Here is a 17,683-nt window from a genome sequence, read left to right as displayed (position 1 = left end):
TGTTATCTTCACCGAAAGCTTCGCTTTTATAACCTAGTAAATTGCATAAAAGCGAGGTACATGTGGCAACGCCACTGGAACATTCGTGCAGCAGCGGCGAGTGACGTATTCATGAGCGAAACTATTTCACCGTCTCGATGGGCTATTACCGTCGAGATACGAGGAAAGCAGCACGGCGAGCTTTGCCGACCGAGTGCGAAGGGTCTCGTGATTAAAAGCGCGAAACAGCCGCCGGAGAGAAGGTCGGTCGCAAACACGAGCGCTGAAGCTTATGCCTTGCATTCTGTGCACTCAGGCTGCGTGTGGCCGTTGCGCGCAGCAAGTTCAGAACCGCGAACTCATTACGGCATTCATGCTGCGTGTGCTTGCTACGCGGGCGGCGAAGCGGTTTCGTACGCACTTCAGCCATCGAATCGGCTACTGTGCAGGCGTTACAAAATTGCAAAGTCTTCATCTTTAGTACGCGCGCATGCATGTCGTGAAGCGCTGTCGCCGCGTGGTCTTGCATGCTTTCTGCGCAGTGGAAAGGAGAATATGCTTTTAGATGCGGTGAAAAATGCCTGAGAAGTATGCCACACGCATGCACCATCATCACGTCATTTGGTTCATTAAAGAAAAAGGCTTCTCAGCGCGGTACGGGAGGCGCCGACACGCGAGGCAGGGCTTTCAGCGAGAAAAATTAGCTTACGATTACTCTTCTCGGTAGTGCGATTTGTGAGCGCAGCTGCTGCGGTGCTCGAACCGTATTCGAGCGCATACGAAACACGCTGTTCCGATAGGAGGGGGCTGTGGGTTTAGACTCGGGTAGCCTCGGGCGAACGGCCAGCGCGTTTACAGCGACCGCTGCGGTGGCTCAGTGCTTATAGCGCTCGGCTGCTGACCCGAAGAACGCGGGTTCGATCCCGGCCGTGGTGGTTGCATTTCGACGGAGGCGAAATGCTAGGGGCCCGTCTACTGTGCGCATGTCAAATAACCCCAGGCGGTCGAAAAAGTTGCGGAGCCCTCCACTCTATTACGTTTCGGTAAAGATTATGCGTGTACACCCTGCCGACAGCGTGTCAACCTGCAATGACGTTTACTAAGTCGATCGTAGCGCTGTAGCACACAGCCCAGCGAGGCGTGCTTTTCCACACCCTTGCCTGCGCTTACAGGCATGCGCTTCCGCGCTCTGTCGAAGGCGTGGGTGAGCTATCTGCAACGCCGAGATAACCTAAACAAGGAGTGTTATCAGCCAAACGCGTCCCTCCAGTCGTTCCAAACGTGATCTCGCGTCATTTTCGGCACCAGCGGCTGACGGCAGCAGTTTTTTGGCGCGCATTGGAACAATTGCAGCGCCGCCTGGGCACTGCAGGTTGCTTACAGTGCAAGGCGACAGACTGCAGCTGGGCGCAACGTACCCTGATTCACTTCTGCTTACAGCTCGAAGGAAGCAATTCACGAACGTAGAAATCGCAACTACAGCAGAGTAAATCGCAAGTTTTGTCTGCAGTCATACTTACTGCGTAGTTAGTCAAAAAACGCGCGGTAATCTACAGCACAGTGCGCCGTTTGGGGAGTAATGCGCGTTCAATTTTTCACTCAGATGTGGTTTTCAACGGATGTGTTACAGCGCGTCTGCTGCTAGCATTCTTTTGAGGACCTCTCGAAGCAAACGTGTACACTTCAGGACGGCACACAACGCACCCACATGTTCTGCTGTCGTTATCACCGTGATCAGCAGTCCTGCAGCTGCTGCCCTCTGTTTTGCACCCACGGAGCGTACAACGAGACGCTGCCGAAAGCTCTTTTGAAATAGTGCACTTGCACGTCGCCGCCATGAACACTGGTTATTTAACGTTGGGCTTTTTGCTTTCCAGCCGAGTTTTCCGGTATTTGAAACTCGCACCTCTTCGGGTTGCAAAGACGTCGCAAGGTATACTTTATTTTTCTCAGGCGTTTTGAATCTGGAAAGATTTTGACACATTTATTTGCGTTTTTTTTTTTAGAAACGCAGCCGCCCTTCCGCGTAGAAAAAAAAAAACGTTAATAGTGTTATCGAAGAATAATCTATCCGTCTTGCTTAGTTTGATAGTTCCCTTTAGTGTCCCTTTAAACACAAGACATAACACACATGTTTTGCCGTCTAATCATAGCCACAAGTGCCAAAACCAGGGTTCTTGTGTTGGCAACGGTCTTCTGAAATCTCTGTGGACCAAAGCATCGCCAAAAAAAAAAGGGAGACTGCAGGTTCCCAATCGGTTTAGCGCTAACAAGTGTGGCTCCTAACTGCTAAGGCTCTAAGTTGGGCTAGTTGGTTGTCGTAATCACACGCGTTAACTATCGCATATACACAGACGTGGACAGAGAGAGGGAACAGGACGCACGCACGCTATACTTTAAACTGAAACTTTACTGACCGAATGAAGTAGTTATACATTCTTTTTTTTTCCTGCACCGCTGGTACCACGTACCGCTTTCACCGGCCCCTATTCTCTTCATAAGACGCGATAGCAGCGGGTAAGTGGCACCAGCGGACAAGAGACGAAAAAAAAATAAGAAAAAAATGTATAAATACATACTTCGGTCAGTACAATTTCAGTTATAGCGAGCGTCCTCTTCCCTCTCTCTGTCCGTGTCTGTGCATATGCACTAGTTAACATGTGTGATGGTTCCTAATCTTGTTTGTGTGCTTGCGTTCTTCTGAATCACCGAAATGCGAAACTGTGTGGGCCTCCGAATTTATTGCGGCATTTCGGTGCTTGATTGGTACGTTGAGAGAGGATTGCTGCTGCCTGAATGCCTTTGAACGCGGCTGGATTGAAGTTATTGACAAATTTTAATGCAGATGTTCAGATGAGGCTGACTTTCCCTAATGCCCGGTCTGAAAGTACTTTTGAAGCCTAATTCCAGCTTGAAGTGTAAATAAAAAAAAGTGCGAGTAAACTGGACTTTTATTAACGAAATTTGAAGCATACTGCTGTGTCGGGGAGGGAGTGCTGAATAAGCCTTTTGTAAGCAGCTCATTGTCGGTTTGTAGAGTAAATTTTATGAGGTTTTTGAAGAATTTTTCTAAGCCGCCTGGAAGAATTGATAGTGCACATAAAGTTTGAATCGTCATTGATAGACTGAGTCGCTTTGGGACGTTAAACCTTATAAACCAAGCAAATTTTGAATCTAATTCTTTAGTTTGACGCTGTATAGCAGCTAAAGTAGACTAAACTGGGCAATGCATCAGCCTTGTGTTTCGGGGTACATTGTACGAGGTCAAAGAGAAAATAACGAAACGATCCCTAACCCACGCCTAACACGATTTGGTAGCACTTTGAATAATCAAAATTTGTTGTTTTTTTTTCTCTGCAACTGCCGGTTATTTTCCAGAATGATTTTCATGACACTCAGTAAGTGAGATGGCAGTATAGCTCTTGAAATCTTAGAACTGACCAAGTTCCTGAATATCACCCAGACCGAGTAAGTTGGGACGACAGCGTTTGCTGATGTGAAACCTAAACTTGGCAGCAGATCGACGTGATTTATCTTTTACTTACTTTGCGAATGTGTTTTCTGGAGTGCTGTATTGCTTTCAGTAAGACAGTCCGTTCGCTTATCCTTGGCCCGCATCCTCCACCATAGTCGAATTCCGGGCAGAGCCGTTCTCACTGCTTCAGCTTGAGACCGAGGCGAGAAAGTCCCTTCCGCTATTTTTAGCTGACCGATGCCCCCACCAGCTTGTATTTCCGCTCTGAATGATGACCTCGGCGCTAGTGGAAACGTGGCCTCAATGGCCACGCTTTATGGTGTCAATGAGTGGAAGCGTGGTGGAACCGAGGGCTGGCCATCGCTGCAAATACGTGGCTCAGGAGCACGAAAACACGTTCTAGAGCTCCAGGGATTTCTGTGAGCTACACTCTTTGCGATCAGCACGGCGTCGTCTACGAAGTTTCGGCGCTAATGCAGGAAGCGCACGTATTTGAAATCAATCTCAGAATGTTGTCTACTGCGGCATCGATCCGATGGTGAAGTTCCAGATGCTTCTTTCAGAAATAGAGCCCCGAATAATTTCAATTATAATGTTTGGTTAATGAATTAATTGACTGACTAACAATTTTATAGACTGGTTGACCGGCCGATCTTGTCCCGACATAGTTTTTCGATTTATGGCTTTGCTGCAGTGCAACGTTGCACATAATGGTGCACCCTTTACAGGGAAGAAAGGCGTGGTTAGATGGTTTATGGTGGCAAGAACGAAGACGGAAGAAAAAAAAATGACAGAGAAATAGGAACGACGCTTTATGCGGTCGTGTCGCTAAAGAGAAATTTCGCGCGTTAAATAAATTATTGTAACAAAGTGATGAAGATGAAAGGTGAGACATTCACATAGAGTAAATCAACTGCAGAGTTGCAGACAAAGGAAGGGAAAAGAGGGGCTCTTTCTGGCATAGATGCAGGAAGCCAACAGTCACTGAAAGCGAGGGGCATAGGGGATGTTTCTTTTTTTAAATTTGTGGTTTTGATGGCTGGGAGAGTAATAGCGTAATTATTTTATCGCTTAAAACTAATTGATAAGAAAACAGAATTAAAAAAAACACATGCACCCGGTGGGATCCGAACCCACGAGTTTCGAATTTCGCGTCCGGTGCTTTGCGTGTGAAATGGCACGTAGCATGAGCTTGTTACTTGAAACAGGTTCCATATTTGACCATGACACGGGGGGCGTAATGAAGATGACGTTTGAATCTTCGGCCTCCAATGCTCCGTATCAATTTCTCCCAGTGAAGTGAGAGTTACCAGCGCGAGGCGATGCCTTTGAGAAGTACGCGGAGAAACTGCAATATCCAGGCATCGCCATAACATCGAAGACGTGAGCCCCTGTAATGAGTATCCCTCGACTGGCGGCACGTGTTTGGTTGCCCCTGCCGTGGCGCTTTCCTGCAGTGAGAGCTGGCAGCGACTGCAATTTGTGGCGCTTGCGGGGCTTCGCGTTATTTGTTGAATGGGCGAAAAAAAGTTCACAAATTACGTGGTAACTTGGCGGAAATTGCATTGTTTAGCATTTATTTTAACGCTGTAAGATTCTTCGCATTATTATACGACGGCACGCAGATACTAATGCACTGGCGGTGCAAACGCATGAGCGCTGATGGAAAATTGACCAGCCGCTGGGAACGATAAATTACGGAGTTTAATTTAAATGTAACATCTTTCAATTCTATGAGCAATTAAAACTGCTACAGTACGATGCAAAGATTATTCAACACGCCTCGTAACATGCTTTGTTATACCTCCAAGGGTTCACAAGTTTGTTAGCCAATTTTACGTTAACATTTACTTCATACGGAAATTAAATGGGATTCTAAGTGCTCAACGTTCTCGCTGAGGGTATCGTAGTTTCATGTTCTTAAAATGAGCCGGTATACTTTCGAACTTAAGTTTATGTAAGGGAAAGCTTTGGAAAAGATGTTTCGCCATGATGATTCGCATGTATGCCGCTGTTGAAGGACCGGAGTCCTCACAAACGAAGTATGCCCTTAAGCCGAAGCCTACAACAGCCAATGGCGCAGAACTGACTCAATGTCCTCGTTGGTCGTTTCCGACGGAGCCTGTTGCCTCGCGACGCTTCAGCAGCCATGGAAATTGTTGCCATGGCTACCGAGCTGCCTCTGACAAAAAGCATGCGCTTTTTAACAACGCGAAGCTCTTCCTTTTCTGCTGTTTCGGAAAAGAAAAAATATGCAGTAAGGGGAGGGGGGGGGGGGCGTAATGGTCGATGTCCTGAAAGGACCGACTCTTTTTTCTGGGCTGAGTGCGGACGCAACAGTAGCTTCAGACGGCGCCCGCTTCCAAAGAACCAACACAGACAGTCCTCTTTAGAAACGCCGCGTGGGTGTGCGCGTTTGTGTCCGAATTTTCGTGCGACAATAGTGACGTCAGACCACGGCAGAGAGCAAACTCTCGTTACATGCGCTCTGCCCCGATGTCAAATCGGTGGCCCACCCTCTAGCGGTCATCACGGAGACAATAAAGCGAGCCCTTCTTTTGTGCACAACACCGCGTTGTATGCATTCGCCACAGCGTACGCGATTTTGTGGTTGCTAGCAGCGGCGCCACGAGGCGAACGCTCGTGGTCATTGCGACACAAGAGCAGGGAGAAAACCATTTGCAGCCACGAAGGGGCCGAGCGCCAAAAAGCTCGGCCGCGGCGCAGTGCGGGCACCAAGCGGGCGTTCAGCGACGAATCCTGCTGCCGGGAGGAGGGCGTGAGTCGGGACGAAAAAAAGACACATATGCGCGTTGATGCTCAATGCTGGCTGGAACGAGTAGAAGCGAAAGTCCAAAGACGACCGCCAAGACAAAAACATTGGATTGAAGGCGAGGAAGCTTAAAAGAAATTAGAGAAAAGCAAGTGGAGGAAGTGGAGTCATCAAGTTTTTATCTTTGTTTTGTACTGGCTGGTGCAAAAAAAAAAAAATGAAGACACTACCCCGACATGCTGGGTGAAACTCGACCAGGGATGTATTCTCATCTATAGCGTTGCTGGCCTCTTTTGAGATGGCGCATATCCACGACGGGGTTTGGTGATGAGAGTAAAACAAAATTATTGCCGAGAAGTTAAAGGGGAGGCTGTACGAATACATGCACAAAATAAAAAAAATAATGGAATGCCAGAAGATATAGAGAATGAAGAGAATTGTTTGGCCAGAAATTGCTGATAGTCTGCTAGTTTTGCTTCCTCAACTCCAGCTTTTTCTTTCGTCTTGCCTTCTTTTTATTGCGGTTGAAAATAAAACCACGAGCAGGAAGGATTACCATATACCTCTCATCTGCTTTTCTTCTAATCCAGGCTATATTTTCCTTCGTGTGCCACTCTTTTTTTCTAAGCTTACCTCACTAACACGGACAACTTACAACCTGCACGGCCATGCACGCAGTTAACGCTCACTAAGCCGTGAATGCTGTTTATTGTTATCTGGGTCATCTCGGACCCGGGTTGCCCATTTTTCGTGGGCTTAGTGCTGAAAAAGTGGACCTGCGATAGATCTGACGGCCGGTCGTTGAAATACATTTCTGTGTTAAAAAGAAGCCCAGTGTGTTCCAGTGCTCAGGGAATTCGAGTGTCAAGGTATAGTGGCAGGCTGAACGGGCTCGCCGGAACTTGGAGGGATGCACCCGAAACGGGCGACGACCCCGTCCACAACGGCTGGCGACGGAGTTAATCTTGAGGAGTGGTGCCGTGCGTTTGTACACGTAGCCTGAGCACTTGTTTCACCATAAATACTGTGCGTATTGTACAGCCTACGATGGCTTTGCCAATTTCACTTGTGGATATTTCTCACCTGTTCTGTTAAAGCCAGATATTTTGCTGATTATTACACGTATACTCAGTGGCACCTTGTTGCGCGAGCTTAAGTCTGTTTGTGGTATTTTAATAATGGCAACAATCAAGACGAGAGTCAAACTGGAGACAAGCACAATATTTGCGATTTGTCTTGAACACATTTACTGTTTCACGACTAATTTCCGCCAGCTTGTCCAACTAGCGATTTTGGTGGCATTGTCTCAGAAAGTGTAGTTACTCCCAAGCTGACCACGCAAGCTCGGCATGTACTCATTACTAGCTGCTGGCTATGAGTACAGTCAGTGTTTGCGTAAGTCCTGTAGCGCAATCCTGCAGTAATTTTGCTGCGGCTCTTGTTTGGTCACTAAATGCCGTTTTCATTCAAGAACAAAGCACTATGTGAATAAAAGGGAGTACCATTGGAAAGAGCGCACCACTCTTTCATGTCTGTTTTCCCCTCAGCTGAAAACAAAAAAAAAAGAGGAAATACAGGGAGTTGTGTAAAAAACAGGAGGCGTTCCGAAAGACCTCGCAGGCTGCGACAACTTCGTGGTGCAGCCACAGTTTCCGTGTCGGCTCTGTGAGGGCGCCGTTTCGATCCCAGCGGCCAACTACATAGAGCGGATTGCGAAATCGGATGGCGCCGGAATAAACGGAAAACGGATGAAGCAGCACGTGCGTTTATACAAAGATAACAGCTTCCCCCGAAGACTTCGTAAGTAATTCATCCCAATGTAATATCTCGGGGCTGACGACGGGGGTGTGGAGCATTTCTTCCGTGCTCAGAGTGACAGGTCGGCGACGATCAAAGACAACTGGTCAGTGTGGTCCGACCACACCTACACAATAGAGCAAGCATGCCTGGAAACTCTGCGGGGCTACGGTGCGCTGTCATATGGCGCCGTCGTGAGCTTCGGAGCATGTCGAGTCGCTCCTGCACCTGCGGCGCACACTCTCTGTTCGCGAAGAGCCGTGGACGGGGATAGCAGGAGCGCGCGTCATAGCGCATTCATGACGCTCCGCAAACTGCGGCCAGTGGTCGCGAGGCAGCGGACGACGAAATGAAAGACCTAGGGTGCGAACCACGCTTTCTTGCATAAGGAATCAGCTGTCGACGTGGCTGACGCTGATGCGAGCGCGCATTTGTTGCATTGGGCGCAATGAGGCAGGCAATGCGACAAGAAAAAAAGCAGGAAACAAAATGAAGAAGAAAATAAAGCAATCGAGAAAGGAAGAAAAGAGAATAAGAGAGATAGAAAGCAAAAAAGGAGAGGCGGGAACGAGGGGAGTGGGCAAGAAAATTGCAAAGTAATGACAGCGGCTTCGCTTGCGACTATACATGTTGCTACCGAGTGAATATGTCTAGAGAGGCGAGTTCGCAGATGACGATGCTTGCCGAGACAAGACTCGAATTTACAAAGAAGGAAACGGCTCGGGGATGTCGAGGAACCTCGGTGCCAAGCAGAACAATGTCTTATGGTGTCTTCGGCTGAGCCGCACTGCCTCCGTGCCGGTGCTTAGGAAGTGACGTCAAATACTGCACGAGTGGCACGTCCACTTGCACCTCAGCCGAACGTGCAAAACATTCTCATCGTGCTGTTGCTCTTTCTGCCCTCTGTTCACGATGGCCTCCGAAATTCTCAAAAATCTCAGAGGCCATTCTTACGAGCGGCCGACGCCAACGACTGCAGTCAGCAATTTGTACAGCTAGCAACAACCTCTTCAGTAACAGTGCGCAGGACCGGCGTTCATAGCGACGGTGGACAATGCGGGAACCACGATCATGCTCATGAAATACTGTGACTGTGCTTGTGCAGGTTTGTCAGACACACCGCGGCGTTATGCTTGCCGGTTTTGATGCATACACTTTAGAGCAGCTAGAGGGACTTCCGAAAATATCTGCCGACGATTCTCAATCCAATCTCAGCTCCCCACATTGTCACTGTACTGATATATCTTTTATCCTATGCTCACGTTGACAAAAAGTATGATGTCATAAAGTGCAGGCGTGCCAGATGAACCGCATTTGCCGTCCGCCGCACTAAAAATATTGACGAACCTTTTATTTTTTCAAACGGTCAAGGCACAGCGCTCACCGGCCGTTGGCTGCATGATTGCAGCGCGAATAAATGCATTGCAGCCGCTACAATATTCAACATTTCTTTAAAGTATGCCCACTTGTAATGCTTCGTGTTTTTTCCTCTTCGTCGATGCTTCCTATTGGCCACTGTGTAGTGATATTGTCTGCGCCAACAGCGTCGTCTGCCCGCGACGTCTGCTAGCGCGAGCTGCACGACGGGATTGCACCGCGCTCCACGGTGGCGCGGTGGCGCGCACTCGTGTAGTGCTCGTCCCAGCCGAACGTACGGCACTACACGAGTGGCATCCAGCCGAACGTGGGGCACCGCACGAGTGCGCGGAAAACTCCACGAGTGCCGTCAGCCGAAGACACCATTAGAATCAGACTCGCCGAAATGCTTTCTCATTGGTTGGAAGTGCGAGATCGCAGTTTTTTTTTTTGTAGCGGTGAACACCAAGCGAGTTAGTGAAGAGTACAGGTGATAACATTTTTTTTGCCACTGCGGGAATTGGCATGGCCCTGATATCTCGCCGGAAACAACTCGTCGTCGCGTGGTGCATTGTCAGACCGACGTAAACGCCGCAGCGTCTAGTGACGCGCTTGAGGTGGTCAGTGAACGCTATTCGGACATACGTGAACATTTGTCTTTCCGGGATGAACGACGTGTGACATCATCTCGTTGAAGTTGTGCGTTGCAGTTGTATAGCCAACCTGCTGGGAGATAGCTCGTATGCATTACTTATATTTTTCTACGTGATTGCATTAGACTGGGGCTGATGTTTGAAGGTTTCAGTCCGAAAATTGGCTTGGTGCAATATTGCGTAATTATTACACTACTTAAGTGATTTCCTAAGGAGTAATGTGTAAATTATTGTTTTCCAAACGGAAAAAGTGCATTCGGCGTCGCCGGTGCGAACTACGTACAGTTCACGCAACATTGGTTTTCTTTTAAAAAAAGAAACGAATTGCTGGCATTTTTCATCGTTTGCGTGCATTTTTCTTAATTTATCTAAAGCCGTTCATTGTAAGAGATTTTTCTTTCCACTTTTTCGACTACGAGCTGCACACGAAAATGGAAGCTTATGCAGGCAGACAGACATTCGCTTTGTTTCTTTTTTATATATTACGAGTAAGCAGTGAGTGAGAGCGGAGCGTATGCACCAGAGCATGCTCGACGGCAGCGAAGGCAGAAAAAACGCCCTATTTTTGCAGGTTTACGACATATTGCTAGGGCACTCTATCGACTAAATCAATATCTTCGGCATCATGCTTGTCGCATTCACGCTGTGGCTGGCGCCAGTTGTGGCGCAATGTGCATGTGTGTGTAAATGTGGGTCTGAACCCTCATTTGTGCTTCAGATAGCAACAGGACAGACGTAGTCTCGCATGTTGCTGGAAATAGCCTCGACTAAGCGACGATTTCCATTCACAGAGCGCTTGTTGCTGCTACCTCTTTACAGCAGTGCCACCGCGTTTAGAGCAACCTCGCTTCCTCCCATCGAGACTCAAAGTGAGCGAATGATAGTTTACAGCTTGCGTCAGGGTACGCTCATTTCCTTAGGAATAGCGCGATGCCATAGGGGGCATTGCGCAACGCCTCATTTCTTTGAACCAAGCACAGCTGATCTCGGGCAGCGAATAGTGGAGACCGAGAAGCACGGACCAAAGAAGAAAAAAGGCCGGGATGGATGAGATAGCGCGTAAACATCAACTAGGAGCTTTCTCTTAAGAAACTACAACTGGAAACCGCTTTGTGCGCATGCGCGTACTCTCGTCCGTTTCGCCACTGTGATCCTGCGTGGGAGTCTGAACGACCGTCTGGTCGACACTGCCGTGATATTACTAAAAAAAAATGGAGCTGCACTTTCGTGCTACATCGCGAGCAACCCATCTTTCCCATTTATGCTGCACTTTCTTAAGAGAAATCTTCCAGCTGACATTTTCTGGACACCGGCGTCACAGTGGGCCCAAAAGTCGCCAGTTAACTACTCCGGAAACTTGCTGATATCAGGCGACCAGTGCGAGGTAAATGTCTTAGCCGTAAAGTCCACCTCACCGAAGAGGAAATAAATAGGAGCAAATAGGAGAAAAGCGCGTCTGCTGAGATTTTTTCACGAATTCACTCACTCACTGAGAATGCGGAAAAGGAAGGTGGCTGCAAATGACAAAAAAGTGTGGTAAGAAGACATTTGGCATGCGGCAGGTCCTAACGCGCGTGAGTTGATTCGTTTATTATTTCTCGCTGATGCATGTAGCATCTCGAAGCGCGGATGACCAGAGTGATCTTGTAGTGCAGAGGCGAGAGATGGTTTGGACGACTCCGTTTTCTGACGAAGCCTGGACCAATAAGCTCACGTGCAGAAGAAAATAGTTTAAACGGTGTGGTTGGCCCTAATCACTACTGTCACTATGACTGTCGTCATCTGCCTAAATAGATCAGCTGTGGGGCACATGTGCCTTCCCAAAGTTGTGCAGCTACAGCTTCTGGCGTCTACTGTAGGCTTTTCTTCCATTAGCATCGATTTTGCAACTTTAGCATAGTGACGTGACCTGGCCAACTATGCCCCTTTTAGCTGCATCATAGCTTTGCGCTCGTCTAGCCCTCTCTTTTAATCTCTAAGCGTTAGTTTTCTGCGCTTTTGTTTTGTTCTAAATTTCTATTCCCTCACGATTCGCGTTTTGATCCCTTGGGCGAGTGTTTCAACAATAGACTGAGCGCATCATTTTCTTTTACCCCACATCCGCGTCTGTTCATAGTTCGCTAAGGAAAAGCGAGCAGGTCACTGGTTTGGCCAAAAGTAAATTAGCAGCACGGGAAATACTGCCTGTGAGTTCGACTTCTCCCCACATGGAAACACGGGAAATGAGAATTTATATGTATATAATAAATAAAAAGCTTGTTACTTGATCCTCATCGCCAATTCGGATTGTAGCCGTGCCGTAATGACGCTACATGGCGGATACCTTCGACATTTCGCCCCTCGAGAACAAAGCACGGCAGAAATAACTCAAGCGAAACAAACTCAAGATTTGCGTAATGAGTTGGTTTCTAGCCACTCGAGCATCATACATTCACCTTCACGTACATTCACAAAGATCAATTACGAATTTCCCGAAGAAAAAAAAAAGAAAAACGAAAGAGAATAGGACGATGCACACTGAACTTTTCCTTTCCGCGTAATCACGATGGCGTTGTTTTACCTGCGGTTACGTCTTGTGTAGCGTAGAGGCAAAGTCACGCTTCCTTTGTCACCGCCTGTCATTATGCAAGCAAACGTCGCTTCAAGGGGGACTTGGGGCGGAATGATCAGTTGTTACTCCCTTTGAGGTTCGCGCCCCCGGGCGGCACTCGTTAACGACACGGCAGCCACACCATCGAAAATTCTTTATCTAATTATGTCTGCGCGTGGACAGGCGTCACAAGAGGAATACAGCGCGTGACCATATATGTGGAATGAAGGCAACGAGTGATATTAAGTTTGGCAGTATAAGCACCCTAAGGCCGCCCTCAACGAAAGTGTATTTGCTGAATTTCAAAACACCGGCGTGTGAAGACGTACAGAGCAGGCTGCGCGATCCCAAACGAGGTGGCGAAACACGACAATTTACTGTTTATTTTAAACGTTTGTAACCTATCAGTTTTTGCATCACGCGAATTTCTAGTGAAGTCGCTCGTCTTTACTTAGGTGAGCGCTCAAGAGTTTAGAGCATTATTGTTGTTGTTGTTGTTGACCTCACACAATGGCACATACCCACAAGGGGGATTGGCCATAACCGGACGGTGACTATTTAAATGACCTCTTGCATGTGGCAAGCATGGGATGACCTACCAAAATTTGGATTGCACAGTTTTCGTAGCCGAGGTGGTTGCAGGAGGTTAGGGGGCTCATACAAACTAAAATTTAGGCAAAGAAGGGGTAGGGATTACTATAAGTGGTTGTAAAAACCGAAATACAGAAGCTGATAATGGGATGGGCAGGACAAAAGCTCATGAAGGTAGACGTTTTGATTCTAGGAGATAATTTTGAACGGCAGAGCAAACATTCCCATTGGTATGGCCAAGCATAGAAGCGCCAAGAGACAGAACAACCGCAGAAGACAGGCGCAAACTGAGATTCTGTATTGGAACTTCTAATAGTCGCCTCCTAATCGATGAGTAGCGACGGCAAAAAAGAAGAAAGTGCTCTATTGTTTCCGGCTCCGCACAATACGGACACAATGGGGAGATCGCCAGACCAGGCCTGTATAGGTAAAAATTTAGTTGCGGCACTCGGCAACGAAGCCTCGTGAAGGAAACTTCAAGATTGCGCGATCGCCAGGCTGAGCTTCTCCATGGGAACAGTAGGTGCTGGAAGTCGTCCAAGGAAGTCAGCGCTGATGCGCCCAATTCGTTCATTACAGTGTACCGTCGAAAGCGTGCCGCCGTGATATAAGCAGTTGTTGGAAGCGGGTCAACGGTCCACTCAGGGCTGTCTTCGCTAAAGCATCAGCTGATTCATTTAATAGAAGACCCCTGTGCCCAGGAACCCAAAGAAATTGAATTGATGTGATGTGTGGAGGGATCAGGAATTTTAGAATCCGAAAGAGCTGCGATTCAGTGGACGCCGAGAGGGAAGTGCATAAAGATAACGAGTCTGTAATTATTATTACTGCTGATAAAGAAATTGGTACCTTGCGCAGAGCGAGAACCACTGCTAGAAACTCAGCCAGATAGATAGGAGTGAAATCTTGGAGACGGATCGAGAAAAAGACCAGTCAAGGGACTGGGAGTAAATACCTACACCTGCCTTTTCTGCACACACCGAGCCATCAGTCGCAATTGCAACATATGAGCTGAAGGTCGACAAATAATCCTGCAACATACCATTTAACCATGAGAAAGGCAGTAATTTTGAATTACGTGGATAAATGTCATCGTAGATGATAGACACATTTGCAGGGATGGACCGCACCGGGACAATTTCAGGTATTCTCACGTTGAGTGGGCCCAGCAAAGATTCAACGAAACAGATTTGGGGAGTTTGAAGGCGAGACCATCCGACACCCAAGAACTCCGCTCGCTGCCCTAGGAAGATCAACTCGGATGCATGCTGCTCCAAGTCGCAAAATTCTGAAAACGTCTGTACCGTCAACAGGCGAAACCTTGCAGTAAGAGACGGCACCCGCGCTTCCAGATACAAAACATTGTTTGCCACGTATTTAGGGAGACCCAAACACAGGCGCAGAGCTTCTCGCTCTAAGAGCAGAAGTGGGCGCAGTTTGTATGCAGCTGCTCCAGAAAACAAAACGCAACCGAATTCCAAGATTGGCCGGTTATAAATTTTATAAATCAGCAGCAGAGCATGTCTGCGCATACCGCAGCGAGGGCTACTCATCCTTCGCAGAAGGCCTACCGCCCGAATCCCTTTCGCAGCAACCTGATCTATATGTGACCGCCAAGAGAGAGAGGAGTCATAAGTTACCCCGAGATACTTTAGGGAACATACCTGAGGAATGACATGATGACGATAAGACAATGAAATGTGTACCTGTTGAGTAACCGGAAAAGGTAGCAAAGCGCACTTGTTTACATTAAGACTTAAGTGTAATTCAGATAACCATCGGTCAAGGGAATTTAAATATGACTGTAAAACCATATACACAGAATGTAAATCACTCGCAGCAGCAAAGAAAGCTATATCGTCTGCATACACGTACGTAGTCACGTCAGGGGAAGTTGGAATCGAACTGAGTAAGAGGTTGAATAGAACAGGGGAGAGAACTGCACCTTGAGGCACACCTCTAGATTGATGAAATTTCCGTGTAGAAATTCCGCGTTGACAACAATAAAATTCTCTGTCAGCCAGGAAAGCTGACACCCATTCCACAAAATAACTTGGCAAGCCCAGAGCACGTAGTCTGTACATCAGAGGCCCATGTTCGACACTGTCATATGCTTTCGAGATGTCTAGAGTTACCAGCGCAGCATACTGTCGACGCCGACGCGCTAGGCGGACACGGCTTTCGAGGTCAGTATGCGCACACCATATAGAGCACCCAGGCTTGAAACCAATCTGACAGGGATTAAGTAGTCCCTTTTCAGTAATAATGGGCATTATTCGTCCATACAGCACGCGTTCAACCAATTTCACCAAATTCGATGTCAATGAAATTGGTCGAATGTTGCCTAAGACCAACCCTTCGCCTGGGTTTTTAAGCACCGGAATAATTTTGGAAACACGCCATACATCCGGGATCCATGGGGTTCTAATAGAGTAATTTACCAGCTCCAATATAGCATTGGGGGATTCGTCGAACAGTATTTTAATCATCGCAGAGGTGACACGGTCAGGACCAGGAGCTGCAGAAGGTAACCGATTTATCACCTGGGAGAGCTCAGAAGCCGAGACATTAAGGAAATCATCATAGTGATTCCCAAGCAGTTGTGGGCGAGAGAGCGCAGCCGAAAAACGGTGTTCCAAGCCTTTGCCAATTTCTTCTAATGACCTGGCAAGCTCTACTGGAGTCAGCATATTAGAGGAAATGTTTTTAGGCGGTGGCAGCCTGTTCCTTGACCTCAGAAAGCGAAACAAGGCTTGTCTGTTATTAGATTTTGATAGATGGTCATAATTCTCTTCATCATATTTTTCTTTTGCCCTAGCGACTGTGCGCTTGAAGGTAGCTGCAAGAAACTTATAATCGATCCAATTCGGGGACATTGATTGCTGTTTACTACCAGTTACGTATTTCCTGTCTCCCATAAGGCCCTAGTGTACAAGAGCAGTGCAACAGAAATTGATGGCAGCGTAATGCGATAAAGTGAGTGAAAGCGCTCCGGATGCCGTCGAGATGATGGCGCTGTTTGTTTAGTTGTGGCAGATGCGCCGGGATTGGTGGCTTAGTGTACCCGTCGGACGGGACAGGTGCAGCACCTTGACGTTCCGCACATTTGTTGGCCGTGGTACGCAGCTTAAACGCGTTCAAATCCGCCGTCAGCAAATGCTGAGAACGGACAGGGGCACCAAATCTGGCTATAGCTACGGTATGTCGCATCCTGAGCACGACTGACCGAAAGAATTCGCGCGCGTCTCAAATTCGCATTCACATGTCGCGCTGTGTTGCACTGCACACCTTGGCTTATTTACCGACGGCATCGTTGGCGGCGGCGCGTCGCTCGTTCCACCATCTTTCGTCAACGGCGCTTCTTGCTGTCGCCTTCGACGCTCCCGCGAAGTCTTGAGGTGACGCGGCCTGCGCTTACCAGGCTACTCGGCATCAGTCGTCGAGGGTCCGAGCATGGCAAGCGACGAAGTCTTCCGCTATCGCTTTCGACGGTCACGCGCAGCGGCAACTAGCGACGACGCTCTGTCTTACCCCCAAGTCGGTCATCGTTACGTTCTCGAGCGCCCTCAATGGAATCTTCCCCATGCCGACGCGGTGAGTGTCGCTGTTGGCCTCTGGTGAAGTGGCACATACACGCTGTTGACGGCGGCGATGATGATGATGTCATCAGGCTTAATGACACGCAGGGCAGGGAGAGCCGCTGCTGCTGCTTCTTCCTTTTTCTTCAGTTGCTCCAGCTGCGCCTGTGCGTCTGCCATAGCACTGTTGGAAAAAAACTTATGCTTGCATCTGTTTTGAGGTCTACGGACACAAGGCCCCTCTCGGAGGATTTGATCCTCGGCGCTTGGCCAGATAGTTTGAAAACTGTACAGGCAACGCGAGCGCTCTCACGCTTTTTAAGAGACACGGACCTTGCCTCGCGTTTGTGATGTTAGAAAGTGTGCATTTTTAATGTATTTTTTCATCTGCCTCCTCCCATCATCACTCCCCCCCCATCGTGACCCTCTTTTTTCTCTTCTTCCCGTTCCCCTGTGCAGAGTAGCAGGCCAGATATCTTTCAGGCCAACCTCTCTGCCTTTCGAGTCAATAAGCCCTCTCTCTGTCGCTACAACCGACAGCGCATCGCTCTACCTTCGTGGATCGCGTGCTCACGAGTGATAACGCGCGCACACGCACCACCCGTGGTTTTAAGTATGCGAGAGAGTGTGATGGAGATGCACGCTTCTCCATCGCGGAATGCGTTCCTAAAAGAGCTATCGCTCTGAAACATATAGGCACTGATACGACTCGCCGTGCTAGCAGCGTGTTTCGTCAGTCATCGGGTTCAGGAACACCACCGCTGTGTCGAAAGAGGAAGGAAGAGGGGGGTAGAGGACACAACGGCACGAACAAGACATCGCGGACTTGGCGCCATTCAAGCTTGTCCAGAATTCGAAGCGTAACCGGTGGCCTATCTCGTAATCGTACTC

This window comes from Amblyomma americanum, chromosome 3 (genome assembly GCF_052857255.1).
Source record: "Amblyomma americanum isolate KBUSLIRL-KWMA chromosome 3, ASM5285725v1, whole genome shotgun sequence".
NCBI classification, from domain to species: Eukaryota; Metazoa; Arthropoda; class Arachnida; order Ixodida; family Ixodidae; genus Amblyomma; species Amblyomma americanum.
This window is presented reverse-complemented; position numbering follows the sequence as displayed.